Source organism: Melopsittacus undulatus, chromosome 6 (assembly GCF_012275295.1).
Source record: "Melopsittacus undulatus isolate bMelUnd1 chromosome 6, bMelUnd1.mat.Z, whole genome shotgun sequence".
NCBI classification, from domain to species: domain Eukaryota; kingdom Metazoa; phylum Chordata; class Aves; order Psittaciformes; family Psittaculidae; genus Melopsittacus; species Melopsittacus undulatus.
This window is the reverse complement of record NC_047532.1, coordinates 42,736,757-42,755,581: the sequence shown is the minus strand read 5'-3', so window position 1 is coordinate 42,755,581 and position 18,825 is coordinate 42,736,757. Positions and strand designations below refer to the sequence as shown.

The 18,825-nt window shown below is 38.0% G+C and overlaps 1 protein-coding gene across 1 annotated transcript in view; it reads right to left on the bottom strand.

Moving 5' to 3' along the window:
- The window catches only part of NAALADL2 (N-acetylated alpha-linked acidic dipeptidase like 2), a 634,909-nt gene extending 620,794 nt beyond the window's left edge, over positions 1–14,115 (bottom strand). The window contains exon 1 of the mRNA XM_031047098.2: positions 14,054–14,115. The gene's annotated coding sequence lies outside the window, so the exon portion shown is untranslated. The remainder of the gene's footprint in view (positions 1–14,053) is intronic.
- Positions 14,116–18,825: the final 4,710 nt, after the last annotated feature.

Here is an 18,825-nt window from a genome sequence, read left to right as displayed (position 1 = left end):
TCAGATTCACAAAACTAGTGGACTAATTTCGTCCATACATTGTGACACAGGTCAAATTTGCAACTTGATAACCAAGGTTCATGCATTTGATAAATCCTCTCAATTTCAGAGGACAATAACTTCCTGTTAGCACTAAGACCCAATATTAGACCCAATTTTTTCTTCTGTGCAAAAAGAAATAGAGATGCTTACAGCTATCAAACAAGTTCTATAAAGCCAGCTAATTTATCCATTAATAAATAATGTACAGCAAAAGCTGTAAGGCAAGGGTTGGTCTTGGTTTCTCTCCCATCCATGTGTAGGCTTAAGGCTGGAGGAGAAGAGATCTTGCAGTTTAACTACCATGACTGTGCAAAACCAATTTACAGTAAGTGTTGAATACTACTAACTACTGAAGATAAACTGGGATATTCCCTATTGTGAAAAACTAAAGAATAAGGTATTGTTTATTAAGATATATGTTAGGTATATATATGTTAAACCCAATATAAAGGTTAGACAACAAAAGATATGAAATTGCTTATGCACACAGTTAACGGACACAGTTTATGCAAGATAAGATAACCGCAATCGCTTACACCAATTAAACCACAATCGCTTACACCAATTAAACCAGAAACCGTTTATGCAAACATAAGATGACCACAAGGTGTTACAGAAACTGGCTTGCAAGATGTTCCAGGAACTGGCAGAAATAAGACAAACCACTCCATATAAGGACATAAATGAAGGGTCAACTATGGAACAAAGGAGGAAAACTTCTTACTTCGGCCTCACCGACCACCGGGAGGCAGAGGTCGACCCCCTAGCAACAGCTGAAGCATGCGCAGAGTACCTCAACTACGTCATGAACACGGAAGTAAAAGATGTATAAGGGAGGGCTTTTTGAACTGCTCAGTACGGCAGTAGGCGGAGCGCAGACTCCCCTGCCGTCCAGCGCTGTCTTTGCTCATATTCTACTTGCTATAATTAATAAAAATCTAATTGGATTATGATCCGTTGTGGTCTCAATTTATAACACTATTCACAAGTATTATTTGCAGCTCTGAGATCAATAATTCTGTGTTTAAGTTTGTCAGATTGTAACATTACACCTCATGAATCAAACTTAACATAGATACCAAAGAACATGCAGTTTCATGAGCCTCATGAAGGGGGGGTTGTGAAGTATTTTTTCAGGGGTCAGCTCTATTATACATTTAAATACACTATTTTTTTCTAAAAAAAGGAAACATCACTGATATATTTGCAAAATTCCAAGTGCAGGAATTTGGTTTTAAAGTTACAAAATCAGTCGCATGTTCTGACATATAACTACAGACACTATATTTATGTCATGCAATTGCACAGCTGAGAAAAAAAAATATTATGCTTAAAAATCTGTCAGGGACCAAGGTGACACTGACCTCATACAGTGAGAATTACTTACATGGTTCTGTTCATTAACTTCCAAGTACAGTAGTTTTGAACAATTATCTGTTTCACAGCTCTCATGAAGAGGACCACCTCACCATACTATCTCTCTCATTTTGGATGTTTACTGAGCCATGAACTAAGTGTCCTCAGGCTGCCACATACCTCTGTATGTTCTCGTTTCACTCATCACAGTAAGAGATGATCTAACCAAGCACGAGAGCAAGAAACTAAGATAATACTTAATCTATATTACTAAATGTATTTCCTGGATCAGAAACAACTAAGTTAACATTCAAAGGAAGTCTTTGACGTATAGACAAAAGAATTTACCTGAACACATTTCTTTTATTTTGCTGCTCTAAGCCTCTTTTTCATTATGTTATAGGCATTAACATATTTATGTACAATATCTCTGCTTCACATGTTGATTATTCCAATACATTCTTGGTAAGTCGTATTACTCCTACTCAGAAAAGATAAATAGTTCTGCTTTTTTAAAACTAGGGGTGACTGTATGCTAAAGAGATTTTCTTGAGGAAATTAGATGGTTCTGAACATTTTGAACGCAAATTTGAAGTCACAAAGTTTTTATTTTTCAAAGCATTTAGCTATAATTTGCCTTTACCTTATCACTTATTACTGCAATTACTTTAGATTATCAAGTTTAAGACAAAAAAAAAGCAGTACCATAAAACTGCAAGCAAAAGGCAGTAAAATATTTTCAGTGATTAAGCTTTGCGTTTGAAATTCATATTCACATCTCATTTGACAACCTAAGAGCGAACAGGAAATCTGCAGATTAACAATACTTTTCCAGGTGAAGCACATTTTAACAAATAAGTGTTTTCTAAAATATTTACTTCCTGCTTGCCTTTTTAATTCTTTCCTCCTGTAGAGAGCTATAAAGAAACACTCTAAGTGATCAAAGGTATTTGCTTACTCAGCCTAAATACAAATTTTTCCTTAATCCAATTCCTACGACTCAAGGATTCTCAGATAAAAATTAGTGAATATATTATGATTTGATAATAAACCCATATATGAAAACTATTTAACTACTGAAAATAATATTAATTGGTGTTACATTCACAGTTGAGGTGTACTACCAGAATGTACACAAGCACAAATTATTTGGAGCAGAGGATAGGCAGCGATTTTGAAATGCTGATAAGAAACACCAGGGATATGAGAGAGCAGAGGGAAAAAAAAAAAAAATCAATGCGTTAATTGTGAAAAAGAGAGAAATCTTTTAGAGCAAAGCATCCAGAATAACACTTTCAGTAAAAACAGAAATATGCAATTAGCAGAATAAAGTGTGTGAATCTAAGGTGCCTTGCAGAAAACCTTATTTTTCAATTGTGCAATGCACTGAACATCAAGCCAACTTTCTACAACACAGTAACTACAGAATCACACAGTTTACTACAGGCCAACTAAGTGCATCTCCTATAGAAATCAATAAGCATTTTGTCACTGGACTGGGTGGTCATGGAAAGCAATACCAAATAAAACAACAGTTTTATTCAGATAAACTGTGCAATTCTTGTTAAACTAGAAGAATTATAAGTTAGTTAACATTCACAGCAGTAATAACACCACAAGTAGATTTTCCTATCTGGAGTTTGGGGACAGATGCAAACAAACATTTTAATTTGAAATATTTAAGATGCAAGAGATACTATAAAGTAACAGTCTGAACTTCAAAGTTACAAAAGCTTCAATACAAAATTTCACTTTTCTGCTAATATTTTCCATGCACCATCTATTGTGATGCATCCATTCAAGCTTCACTCAAACTGTAAAACAAACAAAAAAAATCAAACCAAACCAAACTTAGAAATCAACTGCAAATGAACTCAATTCTAATGCAAATTACCACAAATTATAATACCCATTTATTCCCCTAAGATTAATGAAATGCAACATCAAAAGTGACATGTATCAGAAACTTCTGCCTGTGTCCTCATGTCGAGGTCCCTGTAAAGGGAAGTTGAGTGAAGAATAAAATTAACTTTCCCATTTTCTACTATGCCACAGCACAGACAGGTCTAAAATTTTTCATCATGGAAAGAACCAACAACAGAAAGAAACAGGTAACCAAGAGTACAAGGGTGGTTTTGCACAAGACAGAAATTCAGAAACTCACACATAGACGGAAAAGTTATTTTAAAATGTTAAGCCTGCTTTAGATATCAGTATGAAAACACTACAGGCATTACAACTATAATACTCATGCAGCTATATCATCTATTTATTTTTGCTGTACTGTCCTCTCTGAAACTGGGGCAAGGGTTGGTCTTGGTTTCTCTCCCATCCACGTGTAGGCTTAAGGCTGGAGGAGAAGAGATCTTGCAGTTTAACTACCATGACTGAGCAAAAACAATGCTAAAATTAATATACTTATTTCTTTACAAAGAGAACCTGTTTAGGAACCTGATCTTACTTTTGTTATACTGATCCAAGTTAGAAGTAAACTCATTAGAGGTAAACAACTACTCTGTAAATAAGAGAAGATTTAAAGTAGTATCATAGTGTCATGGGTTCAGCCATGGCAGTCATGTTTCCTTCTTGTAGCTGGTGCAGTGCTGTGTTTTGACTTCTGGGCTGAGAGTGGTTGCTTGGTGGTGGGCATGTTTTGGGGGTATTTTTGTTCAGGGCCTTTTCTGAGCATGTGCTCCAGCCAGGTGGAGGCTGGGAGGAAGGAGAGACAGGACACCTGACCCAGGCTAGCCAATGGGGTATTCCATACCATAGCACGTGATGTACAGGATGCATACTGGGAGAGAGAGAGCTGGAGGGGTAGAGCTCTAGAGGAAAATGGAGGAAGGAGCACGCGGTGCTCGGCCGGGCAGGGTGGAGTGAGTTATGGGTCGGTGGCTGGTGGGGTGTTGTATTCTCTTCACTTGTTATTGGCTGTATCATTATTATTGTGTTATGCCTTAGCTATTAAACCGTTCTTATCTCAATCCGTGGGGGCTACATTCCTTGGATTCTCCTTCCTAACTCTCCAGGAGTTGGGGGACTTGGTTTAAACCACGACACATAGTAATTCCCTGCTGTTGCAAGATGAGGCAGATCAATTCATATAAATTTACACTGATTTGTTTCAATGCAAACCACTAATGCAATATAGCACCAACAAAAGGAGCTGTTCTGAAATATGATCTTTTCAATTAAATATATATAGGATTTTGCTGATACTAATTTTTTCAAGACACCAGGTTTGTTACATTATCAAATAAGATAGTTTAAGAACAGAATCTAAGGATTATACACTTATGGCAAATAAAGTTAGTCTTTTAGAATTCAGGATATAAGTTCTGTTCATATCCAATTTCATCTATTATAATTAATGGATCATAGAACAGTAGTTACTAAACTCATTAATGACATTTTTATGCAGTCATGAAAATTATATTGTCATAGGAGTCTTACATACAAAACCAATGGACTATAAAGCTTCATTGTTTCAGTACATAATACTGGAATTAGATAATTTCTTTCCTAAATAGATTATTCCAGACTGACCTTCACAGAAACAAGAAAAGGGATTTCTACCCACAGGTACATGAAAAACACACCTGTGTATACACATACACACACATTAGTAAAGCCATCCATATTTCTAGGAGCTGCTAATTGCTTCATCTTCATTCAGGCACCATTCTTCCATTCAAAAGAGGAAGACAACAAATTTATTTCACTAGTTTTCTTTTAGAAAAGGAATTAAAAGGCACCATACAAAATCTGACCCGCACTTCCTGTATTTCACATCAGGGTAGATTCTACATTTGGGTGCAACACAGAAGCTGTCAATTTAGGTTCCAGCTTGGGAGTTCCTAGCTAATGATGCCTACCTGGACTGCTGAATAGAGCACTCTTCAACAGTCTGTTCTCATTTAAACCCAATGGGACTACTGATTCCAGTTTACTTCTTTTTGAACAGGAGACACTACAGAAGAAGAACCAACAGCCCTAAGAAAAATTACCCTGTAAAGCTACAAGTTTTTATTAGGATAACAGAATGGTTTGGGTTGGAAGGAACTTAAAGACCATCCAGTTCCAACCCCCTTGCCACAGGCAGGGACACTTTCCCCTAGACCAGTCTGTTCAAAGCCCCATCCAGACTGGCCTTGAACACTTCCAGGGATGGGGCAGCCATAGCTTCTATGGGAAACCTGTTCCAGTGTCTAACCACCCTCACAGTGAATTTCTTTTGCATGTCTAATCTAAATTTCCCCTCTTTCAGTTTAAAGCCAATCCCCTGCATCCTGTTACTACATGCCCTTGTAAAAAGTTCCTCTCCAGACACTTGCAGGCCCCCTTCAGATACTGGAAGGCTGCTCTTAGGTCTCTATGCAGCCTTCTCCTCTGCAGACTGAACCAGACAAACTCCCTCAGCCTGTCTCTACAGGAGAGGTGCTCCAGCCCTTTGAGCACTGTTGTGGCCCTCTTCTGGGCCTCAGAGCTGGATGCAGTACTGTAAATGGGGCCTCACAAGAGCAGAGTAGTAGGGTATAATCACCTCCCTTGACCTTCTGAACACTCTCCTTTAGATTCAACCAGTCAGCTTTCTGGGCCACAAGCACAAACTACCAGGTCATGCTGAGCTTTTCACCAACCAGTACCCCCAGCTCATTCTCCTCAGGGCTCTTCTCAACAAGCTCTCCACCCAACCTTTATTTGTGCCTGGAATTGTACCAACCCAGGTACAAGGACCTTACATTTGGACCTGTTGAAGTTCATTAAATTTGTACTAACCCACCTCTCAATCATGTCCAGGTCCCTCTGGATGGCATCCCTTCCCCCAGTCTGTGGACTGCACCACACAGCTTCGTGTCATCAGCAAACTTGCTGAGGGTCCACTCAATCCCACCACATCGCTGACAAAGATTGATCTGGCCAGGAAGAAGGCAGAAACTGAGCACAGCATGCCTGCTCACTGTCTGCTCCTGAGCTCCTGCTAAATGCACAAACCTTAATCGCCAGAAGAGACAACATTTTTAAATATAAGTTATCTGAGCCCCCTGTTGCACTCAGTCACCATTTTCTTCATATGCTTGGCTAAAAATGAGGTACCTTAATGTCTTCAACATGATTTAAGTTTTGAATAGTTACAAAAGCCAAACAATTTAGACTGACTGGAATCTGAATGCATCACAATCTCTATACTAATACTCTTCATTCTGTGCTTCACTCAGATGTTAAATATGTTTTATTAACATTAGGATTTTTTTCCTCTATTTTTTTAAACAAATATTATGAAATTCTATTTTCAAAGAGGTAATAGAGCTTGTGAAGACAGCTTTGTAACCCTTTGCCTTTTATTTCTTGAGCCAACCCCATAACACACTATTTAAAAAGGTATATCTGGTAATTTAATATCTAACACCACAAAGCAACCTGGCAGCATCACATTCTTGCATATATACACACATATAGACTGACCCAGAAGATGTTACCCAGCATGGGTCCCTGAATCACAGAGGTTTTTCAAGCAATATTGTAGGTACACCTTTTCTGACAAGCCAGAATTGTTTGTAGTAGGATCCCTGCTGCATGTAAGTGCACACCTGGATATGAACTGAAACAACACAACCAGAATGTTAATGTGGGATGCTTCATAACCCCTTTCACAACAGACTCTCTCTGCTCCAATGAAAAATTCAGTATGTCTAAAAGGCATAAGAAAATGCCCCATTCACAAATTCTGAGAAAGGATTGTAATAAATACCACACAGATTAACAAGCAATCCAGATAATAAAAAATAATAATAATAATAGGAATCCCTTAAAACACCCAAGAACTGCTGTGTCCCCTCCACTTGCTTCAAATCCTAGAAGACCAGTGTTAGGACTTCATCATGTATGCACATACGTTCATGTGGGCAAGGAACGAAAACCTCAAGACTGCAAGTGGCTTCAGTGGCTTTGCGAACATTAACCTGCCATGAAATCAAGGCCATGAACATAACCCTATTTGACTGCTGTTTTAGCTCAGTGGTCATTTTACATTTAGCATGTCAAAATCTAACACAGCCCAGAAAATGTTCACAGGGTCTTTTCCACAGCAGGTAAAAAAAAAAAAAAAAAAAAAAAAAAAAAAAAAAAAACCTTCGGATTCCATTCTAAAGAGTTTACAGCATAAACTGATCTCAACATGACAACACACTGAAGATGATGCATCAAGGACAAATGTAAGCTAAGCAACTTTAAAATGTTTTATGATGTTACCTATATTCCAGGTTAATATGAGATTTTTATACTGGTACATTACTGTGTCTGAGACCACTGGAGTTATACTGCAACTTCCTTACCAGACTGCATTATATTTCTTCACAGTTCCTATCTATTTTCAAACTTAAGCAAACCCCAGGGAATGCTGCCATTCGGTATTTTTGTTGACAGCTTAGCTGCTTTGCCACCATCTCTCTCAAGAGAGCTTGTTAGGTGTAATACCTCTAAGAAAAGGTTTAAGTAACAGTTTGTTCCAAGTCCTGAGAAAAGTAAAAATAATTTTAATTATGTTCTCATTTCAATGCCAGGCCACCTTCTTTATTATGACAACCAACTACATTCTGTACTGCAACAGATTTTGAGAAATAAATGAAAAAACATCTCAGTCTCCTTAAGCTAGGAAGGCAGTTTTATTTATTCAGCAGTAGGTATCTGAAATACCTATCATAAAGAAACTGTAACATTTGAACAGATATTTCTTATTGCAAAGGGAGGCAATCTGAAGTACAGCTTGAAGACAAGTTGTAAGAACACCAGCATTTGTCAAGCTTCAGCTGATCTTAAGGTACAGGAAAAACAAGAATTAAAAACACCAGGAAAAAGAAAGGTAGCAAGCTTCTCCCTTTTAGTTGAAGGAATTAGTATCACTGTAAAAGCTACAAAACAAGGTGCTCTCCCTTTTTATTGCAAATGTATTCTTACAAACACTGCAAAACCACCAAACTATTCAAAAGTAAAACACGAGGGACTATGTCCCCCATCATCTTCTCAGTCTCTGATAATCTCTTTAATTCTGCCCTAATCCTTTCCTTTATTTCTACTCATGTCTCAAAATGTGTCTAGTAGGTGGATTTTTCTGTGTGTATATCCATTAGTTCTCTTCCTCGTAAGATGTGAGCACAGACATAGAAAAGCAAAGAAAATGGAGTGAATAAGTTTTAGGAGATCCAAAAAGGAATAGAATGTGTTTATTACCTTCACCAATAAAGGGAAGGAGCCAAAAAAAAAAGTGAATTTAGGTTTTTTTGTACAGTACTTCATAAATGGGAGAATGCGGAGAAACATCATCTTACGTTTTAAAGGAAATGTTCTGAAGTCATGCACCAATAAAACTGTATTTAAGATGAAGTAAACTGAGATCATAAAACTGTATTTCTGAAATACAATCCATCCTTTCCTGAAAGATACTCTGAAATATATTCATACAGCTGTTGTCTAAAATACTGATAGCACTGACTAGGATGAAAGATCCTATTTAACTGAAAAAGTCATACTTTGTAAAAGTAACTGCTAATACAAAGCTCATAGCAAATGTTACACAGTGAACTCAGAAGAAATCCATAAGGTCTGCAGTAGCAAAAAGTCAGTTACACCCAGGGCAGAGTGTTTTAAGAAGACAACAGGCATAGCTGATTTTGATAAAACAGGTGGACTTGGAGAAGCAGAGGTGAAAACAACAGGAATACTTAACCATGAAAGAGAAGCTTACCAAGAAGTCGGACCTGCCTATCTTCCAGACCCTCCACCCTGTCTTTAAACAATTCATTGAAATCTCAGGCTTTTAAGTTCAATTTTCTGCAAGCCTCACTTATTAGATATTCTCCTTCTTGAAGCTGAAACATCAGGTAATTTAATCACAATATTATTTATTTGCTGTGCAGGTGTTTTGCTGGGGGAGGGAAGCTGGGTGATTTGATTTTTTTAATCAAAAATTGGGTCATCATTTCTTAGTTATGGCTTTAGCTTTTGTGAAAATAAAACCATTGTAAAATATTTCTCTTGGTGGAAACAAGCTCTTTTCCATAATCACTGAGATGCCTTAGAGCACTGAAAGTGTTCATACTAGAACTGTGAAATATTTTGCTTTGAGCAGTACTGCATCTATGCATATAAAACTGAATCTCCAGCAGACAGATTCATAATGCTATTGAAATCCATCAGAGCTTGGTCATCAACATCAACAGGATGAGGATGGTTTATTCATACAGGTATAGCCATATTCTTCCTAATAAAATTTAAAATTTGAATATACAATAATTAAAAAAACAGAAAATTATACAGAACTGAGAATACATTACAAAAAGGAGAATCTTAGCCACTTGAATAGTTCAATTTACTGATCAGTATTGCTAATCAATTTTAAATGTCATGCTAACCTACCATTCATGCTTGATCCTTGTTCCATTAAAACAAATGTCAAAACTCTCCCTAGACAATTATCTCCTTTGTAGGTCTTAAGACATAGGAAATACTCACTTTTGAACTTAGATATGGTACATCTAGAGCAGCACAGTTTTAAAGAATAAAGTATACTGAAAAGCCCATGGGATGCTAAATACTACACTTCTTCCCTGAACAACAGCAGGATCAGAAGGATCTCCTTAAGCTTCCGTATTTTCTTTAATTTTCCAATATTCATGTGAGAAATAATTATCATACACCTTGGCTACTTTGAAAATTCATTCTGCACACTACTCTAGACTAATTTATCAACTAATCAAATAGTGATTATGGTACATTGCCTGCAACTAAAGGCTGACTATAGTGTTACACAAATGAGTCATTCGCTCTAATTCACATGTATGGAGCCACTACTGCCCTTCTTTGTGCTAATGCATGTAACTTCCTACAAGAACACAGAAGTATCAACCTGATAAAGGTAGTCAAGGCTGAGCTTAATTTCAGTGTTTCCTTAGACCTCTGATTTTTTGTTGCACATTCCCAAAGCCTTTGCCATAGCTAACTACATCTCAAGGTCTAGTTTATTCTTAAAGAAAAGGGCCTTATATCAGGATATAACAGGCCAGGGCCTTGTTAACAACTTCCACCACTGATGATGAAAATATTAATAAAGGAAGGGTTAATGTCCAAATTAATTAAAATGATAAGTATAAACTGAAATACAGCACAAACACACAAGTCTTTGGGGCTGGAAAGAACCTTTCAAGTGTGACACACCTCATAATGCAACCAGAAAGATGCCCTATACGGGCTCAATAAAAAGACAATAATGTAATCATTGGTTTCAGAATTCCTGCTATGAGCAGGGGAACAACTCTGTGAGCTGACAGAGTTTCTTTAAGGCAAAGTACACATCATTCCATGTCAACTTTTAATTTTAAAACCAATACTTTCACTTCCTGTTTGTTTCACACAAAAATCACTAGAATTTTGAGCCATTTATAAAGTTTTATTAAATAAGTATGCTAGCCTAGAAAAAATATACTTTGTATTACAGATCATTTTATAGTTCTATAGTATTTCCATGGTCAACCATACACTACTGCAATCCGAAAAGATTAATTCATCCCTCTATGGAATTAATATGCAATAGAGAAGGATTATGTTACGGTCTTATTTTATGGCACCTCTAAAGATGATCAACTTTAAACAACAAAACTTTTCACTTGATGAAAACATTCTCTACTTATGTGTCATTTTAGTATAGCACAGGTTGTCACAATCTACCTCCTGCATGCAAGTCAAGTTTATACCAGTGTTAAAAAACATAATTATGTCTCTGTAACCAATTCAAGAATACTGAACTGAATTCTTCCCCATGACAGTGGAAAATAAGGGGAAAACCCCTAACTGCAGATCCTTGTGGAAAGACTGCATTTGCTTCCTTTGTATGAAAACATTGTGTGACATTTTGGCTCTAATGAACACCACTGGAATCAAGGTTAAGTTTGCATAACTTCTTTCTAGCTACAGAACTAGCTACATAACATCAAACTACAGGAGACTCATAGGTGTTTTGTTCAACTCTCATTAATGATAGCTATAATTTGTAAAGAAGCCCAAGGACATGCTTATCAAATAGAGCCAATACTATTCACTCAATGGCAATTCATTGATTTTCTTAAGAGTAATGTAAACCTATATGTAGGCATATTTACTTGGGAACAATAATAATTATAATTATTTGTTCCTTACAAAAATACTACCATTTCATAGGGAAAAATTAAAATGCATTAGGTCCAGCTGATGCTTTGAGCATTGGAAATATTCCCAAGATGCTTTTGTTAAAATAAGGACTTGAGGAAATGTAGTCAAAGACACTTCCCCTCCACACTCAAATATACTATGCATAGATGAACATACTACCTGTATTTGGAATCACTGTTTTGACTAAAGACTTTTTTGGAACCCAGGGGTCAGCATGTGAACTTCCTCCCCTGCCCTTGCTCTGCTGATTAAGCAGCAGTTAAAGTACTTCACCATTAAGCTACTTCATAGTATTTTCCTGTACCGTTTGGGGGATTTCTGATAGTTAATCTCTCTGACCATCATTAACTCGTTAGAGCTAGAGACAACAGTGGAAGAATGATCAATTAAGCAAGAGATTAGCCATTTCTTTGCCCTGTCCAAACCCTTAAAATTAAGTGGTTCAACCTTGACTACTCTGCCACAACAACAAGTAAAACACATTTTACCTCATTATTCCTTTTTGAGTATCAAATCACCTAAAACCAACTCGCTCAGCCATGGCAATGAGGAACCGTACTGATAAAAATCAAACAGGTAGTGGAGCTTTGGGGATGCATATAGCTGACAGTGTTGAGCTCTACTTCATTTTCATCTAGGTTTTCCTTCCTTTCTTTACTCTTTATTTACAGCAACAATAATAATTACACAAATATAACAGCCCTGAACTGTTTGGTTTAGCCATTGAAATTATGTCATCAGTTTTCAAACTGCCAGAATCCATCTTCTGTCTCTGTACTAGATTCAAATCTCAGATTTTTTTCTAATACAACAGAAGTAAAGCAAGGCTGGGCAGCCCACTGCTGATAACTTAGTATTAGGGACTGCCTTCGAAAGCTTTGGCCCAAAGTTTGTACTAACATGTAAACAAGAGAGAGAGTCCAAAGTACAAATGAGTGTGTACTACAGTACAGAAATAACAGGTTATGATTTCTAGTTAAAGAAAAATAAAAATTCAAGACTTTCAGGGAAGTTAACAGATATTTTAGATATTAATTTTAAAACTTCTTAAAAAACAAAAAAAAAAAAAAAAACCCAAAACCCTAACACATTTAGTTTTAAGACACAGGTATACCAGAACTGTAAAAGCTGGCTGTGAGTGTAACACTAAAAATGCGCAAACAGCTAATAAATAAGCATACACTAATGGAAAGATGTTTCTGCTGCAGTAAGGGTAAAGCTAATCCAGGTACAATACAACCCCAGATGAAAGAGAAATAGAAACCTGTATACAGGGCACGTGACACCGTAAACTCTTCTTGTTTTCCCTCAAAGTCCTATTCATTCCTGGGTTTCCTGGGAGTTTCCAAAGTACAGAAATGACACCACTGTGTTTTTCTTCAGTTCTTATCTTTCTCTCAAAATCTGTTATTAGCAATAGTGATAAAATGAAGCAACTTTTTAAAATACACTACGAAAAAAATAACATGCACTGACAAAGAGACTTCATGTTGTTTGCCAGATTGCCGTTGTTGAAGAATCCCTTTAGATATACTGACACGACACATCACAAAATATTTCTATATAGTGCAAATTTATTTTTTTAATGTAGTAGAAAATGGTAAACACTTGTCCTATTACTATATGCAGGTTACACTTCTTGGCCATCACATAAAATGCAAAAAAGACAAAAACTACTCAAGCGTAGCACTACATCTGTCACTAAAAACCTCCAACTCCTTATTTAAAGTATCATGGGCATTTCCATACAAGTTAATGAAGTTTCTTTCACAGAAGATTTAGTCAAACACTCCAGGTATTTTTGATTGCTATCCCAAAACTAAAGTTCAAGGAGAAAACAACTAAGACTTTTTTTTTTATTAGAAGTGATAGTAGTTGAGATATTTTGCTGTATCTCAACTATCTCAAGTATTTCTTATAATGAAATATACAGATACCCATTCTTATGCTAACACTTTAGTGCTAAAAGGGGTTTACTGATATTGTCCATTAGGCCCACTTACGCAGCCAGCAAATACATAAGAAAAACAGCTTACCTTTCGATACGTTTGCAAGCAGCAATATGCTCTATAATAACCATATAGCATACATTGAAGAGAATGAGATATTGTAAATATTTACGGAAATAACACTATCAATTTAGAAGAATATATTCTTCAGAAACAAACAAAACCACACAGCTATATATATTTTATGTGGCTACTACCACCACATGCAACACTGGCAAAGTACTTACCATAATTCACAAATACATCTGTAGAAGAAACTAAGGAATAAATCTGTTAGGTTAGTTGCATTCTCCAGTGTGGACTGTGTTATGCAGCTTTGATACACATTCATCAGGTAATTGGTAAGAGTTTCTAGCATTTTAATCCTTTATAAGCACTGAAAAGTCAATTGTATTTTAATGTTGCACATATGTTAACAAAAAATCATAATCTAGGGAGCTTACCCTGGGTCAACAGGAAGAAGCCCAGAACCAAAGATATTTCCAATGTCCAGACGACAGATCTGAAAAAGAGAATAACAAAGGGTTTGTGACAAAGCTGACACAGAGTACTCTGAAAGGAGCAAAATCAATTGTGACATTTTTCATTTATTTGTAAATGCCTCTTTGGCAGTATGCTCACTCAAAACGACAGTTGACTCTCACAGAATAGGGGAAGTGACGGTAAAATAGAGGAATCGTGACAGTTGCTTTAATGAGATTCTGCATTAGGACCACTCTACCACTTTCCCTCAACGAGGAGTATGCCCTTCACTTTCAATCTTACATCCTCCAATTTGAAAAGCATTAACCCTATGAAAAACTCTACTCGGCCTTCTCTAATCAGCATCACAGCTCTTCTTTCTATCTTCTTCACTATCTCACTGACATTTATGAAGCCTACCACAATTTTAAATATGTATAAGTAGCACAGAGCAAATTAAACTTCAACTTGATACTATTACTTTAATCAAAGTCTAGTTGCACTGTGTGATGAGGGGAGAAGACTCTCAGCACAGACCTTAACTGACAGTAGGAAAGAGCACAAGTCCACAGAGCATCCCTTCCTACTCTAGGAAGCAGACAGGTAATTTTATGAACTGTAACAATGCGGAGCATGATACCAGATATTTCAGGAAGATTATACTGGAGGAGGATCTAATGCCTGAGTGCATTTATTCTGAAATACCTCCAACCTGACCCATTTTATTCTCAAGGTTTCCAACAATAACACTTCAGTGTTGCTCAAATGTGTTTTCTAGCAATATATCCCATATCTTTTAGTTGAACCAGAAAACAGTACTGAATATATCATGGTAGCCTCAGGCTGCACTGAAATGAGTATTTTATCCTCTGTTAACATCATTAAAACATTTGTTATTACAACAATCAGATTTGTGGCAGGAGGGATGGGAAAGAAAAACAAAAAAAAAAAAAAGCAAGCAAGACCACCTTGAATCCTAGCTCTTTGCACGCAATCCTAGCTCTTCTGAGCAACAAAGCTGATGAAGGGTCTGTAGTCCAAACCTTAAGAAGCACAACTGAGGGAACAGGGGTTGTTTAGCCTGGAGAAAAGGAGGCTGAGGGGATACCTTATTCCTCTCTACAGCTACCTTAAAAACGGCTGTAGCAAGCTAGGGGCTGGTCTCTTCTCCAAAGTAACAAGCAAGAGGACACAACAGGACAAGAGGAAAGGGCCTCAAGGTGTGCAGGGGAGGTTTAGATTGGGTATTAGAAAAAACATCTTGATTTATTTCCTTCAAAAAAGCTCACAACTTTTTATAGTATGGCAAACTATGGTAAAAGAAACATTTCTGGCACCTTCAAGTTGAGAATGCAGACTAAAAATGTAATTTTGAAGTCTTTTGCAATATCCTTCCTGGTATAGAAGATCCTTTTTAAAAAAGTCTCAATAGATAGAAACAAAGGACTATGATTCACCTTCAGTATTAGCTTGTATTTTCTCTTACTGATGATTCACTTTTTATAAAAACATTTTAAAATTAGCCTAAGAAAGCCTAGCACAACATAAAATCACGTACTGAGCATATCAATCTGAGTTAACAAAATATATAGTACACTTCAAAACAAATTCTGTCAGTTTCTTTTGACTGGTATCAAATCTCTCAGTTAAAAGACCCTTCATATTTCATTCTTAGAAATACACAGTTACTCCTGGCAACCTTTCTCATTTGGACAGAAAGCAGAAAAGGCCAGATTCTGACCTCTGCTCCAGTATGGGAGCACCAGTGAAAAATAATGAACTCCACATGCATTTACTCTAGCAAGGAAAAAAAAATAAATACTACTTAGCTCCAAGGAAGGCTGTTTTATAATTCACACAGGTGATGTGGAGGCATAGCAGAGCAATAATGGCTAACATCACATACTAAAGGGAGTATAAATTTTAATGATACCACTCATAAAACCCACATTTTAAAGGTTACAAAACAGAAACAAGCTTAGGAAGAAAACCCATAAATCATTCAAGGTGTTTGGTTCCTACTCCTTAGCTAGTTTAAGAATTAACAGCTTGTCCATCACTGAACTAGAATACGATGTACTTATTTAGGCAGGACTGAAAAGGACTGTGACATTAGAGTCCAGCAAGCATGTTGCTCTTTTTAGAAAGACGATATGCATAATTGTTTATACCTTCACTGAGTTATTCACTGCTCAATTAAATTAAACAAAGCCACTGGGCCAAAATCACTTACATCCAGACAAGATCACAACACATAATTAGCACTATACAGGCCAGGTAAGTTACATGGGCTTCCTACCCAGTCACATGAATGCACTGAACCATTTCCCCATCTGCATTACAGTGCAGTCCTTGGAATACCTTTAATGGGGCATTCACATCAACAGACTACATGACTTGAATGTTCAAAGATAGTTACATATCAGGGAACACTGGAGTCCATTAAAACAATTGAGTACTTAAGGTATTTTGTTCTTCATTTTTCAACTTCAAATTCAGAATTTAACTGCCTTCCATATAAAATTAAAGTTCACCCCATAAACTGTTGTACCATTTATCAACAAACTCAGACTTCTGAACAAATCACAACACATAAGCACTACACTCCTGATTATCTGCACCACAAAAATTACTTGAGCTGTTACTAACTGCTGGAAACACTATCTTACAGTTAGAATCACAGAATCATAGACTAATTAGGATTGGAAAAGACCTTAAGCTCATCCAGTTCCAGCCTTCCTGCCATGGGCAGGGACAACTTACACAAAACCATGCCACCCAAGGCTCTATCAAACCTGGCCTTTAACACCACCAGGGATGGAGTATTCACAACTTCTTGGGCAACCCATTCCAGTGCCTCACCACCCTTACAGTAAAAAACTTCTTCCTTATATCCAATCTAAACCTAACCTGTTTAAGTTTTAACCCCCTACCTCTTGTCCTCTCACTACAGTCCCTAATGAAGAGTTCCTCCTCAGCATCCCTATAGGCCCCCTTCAGATACTGGAAGGCTGCTATGAGGTCTCCACACAGCCTTCTCTTCTCCAGGCTGAAGAGTCTCTGTTCATACACAAGGTGGCCCAGTCCCCTTTATCATACTCATGGCCCTCCTCTGGACTTGTTCCAACACTTCCATGTCCTTTCTATGTTGAGGACACCAGAACTGCACACAAAACTCCAAGTGAGGTCTCACGAGAGCAGAGCAGAGGGGCAGGATCACCTCCTTCAACCTGCTGGTCACGCTCCTTTTGATGCATCCCAGGAAACGGTTGGCTTTCTGGGCTGCGAGCACACACTGAAGCTGGCTCATGTTCACTTTTTCACCAACCAACACCCCCAAGTCCTTCTCCACAGGGCTGCTCTGAATCTCTTCTCTGCCCAACCTGTACCTGTGCCTGAGATTGCTCCCACCCAGGTGTAGGACCCTGCACTTGGCATGGTTAAATTTCATAAGGCTGGCGTCAGCCCACATCACAAGTGTGTCAAGGTCCCTCTGGATGGCATTCCTTCCCTCTAGCGTATCAACTGAACCACACAGCTTGGTGTCATCGGCAAACTTGCTGAGGGCACTCTCAATCCCACTGTCCATGTCAGCGACAAAGATGTTGAACAAGACCGGTCCCAACACCGATCCCTCAGGGACACCACTCGTTACTGGTCTCCATCTGGACATTGAGCCATTGACAACAACTCCTTGTGTGCGGCCATCCAGCCATTTCTTTATCCACTGAGTGGTCCACCTATCAAATTGATGTCTCTCCAATATAGAGACAAGGATGTCATGTGGGACAGTGTTGAATGCTTTGCACAAGTCCAGGTAGACAACGTCAACTGCTCCACCCCTGTCCATCAGTTCCGTAGCCCCCTCATACAAGGCCACCAGATTGGTCAGGCAGGATTTCCCCTTACTGAAGCCATGCTGGCTGTCACCAAGCACCTTGTTGTTTTTCATGTGCCTTAGCATGCCTTCCAAAAGAATCTGCTCCCAGATTTTGCCAGGCACACAGGTGAGACTGACTGGTCTGTAATTCCTCGGGTTATCCATTTTCCCCTTCTTGAAAATGGGGGTTATATTTCCCTTTTTCCAGTCTTCAGGAACTTCACCTGACTGCCATGATTTTTCAAATATTATGGCCAGTGGCTTAGCAACTTCATTTGCCAGCTCCTTCAGGACCTGCGGATGGATTTCATCAGGTCCCATGGACTTGTGCACGTTCAGGCTCTTAAGATGGTCTCAAACCAGATCCTCATGTACAGTGGGCTCAAGGTCTTCATTCTCACAGTCCCTGTGTCTGCCTTCCAAGACTTGGATGGTGTGGTCAGAGCCTTTGCCAGTGAAGACCGAGGCAAAGAAGTCATTAAGAACCTCAACCTTCTCCAAATTCAGGGTAGCCAGTTCTGATAGCTTCTGGAGAGGCCCACATTGTCCCTAGTCTGTCTTTTATTTGCAATGTACCTATAGAATCCGTTCCTGTTATCTTTCACATCCCTAGGCAAGTTTAATTCTAACTGGGCCTTAGATTTCGTAATCTGGTCCCTAGCTTCCCAGACAACATCCCTGTATTCTTCTCAGGCAGCCTGTACTTGCTTCCACCTTTTATAAGCCTCTTTTTTCCCCTCAAATTTTCCTCAACAGCTTCTTACCCATCCAAGGAGGTCTCCTGGCCCTCCTGCTGCACTTCCTTCTAGTCAGGACACAATGCTCCTGAGCTTGTAGCAGGTGATCCTTGCATACCAACCAACAGTCTTGGGC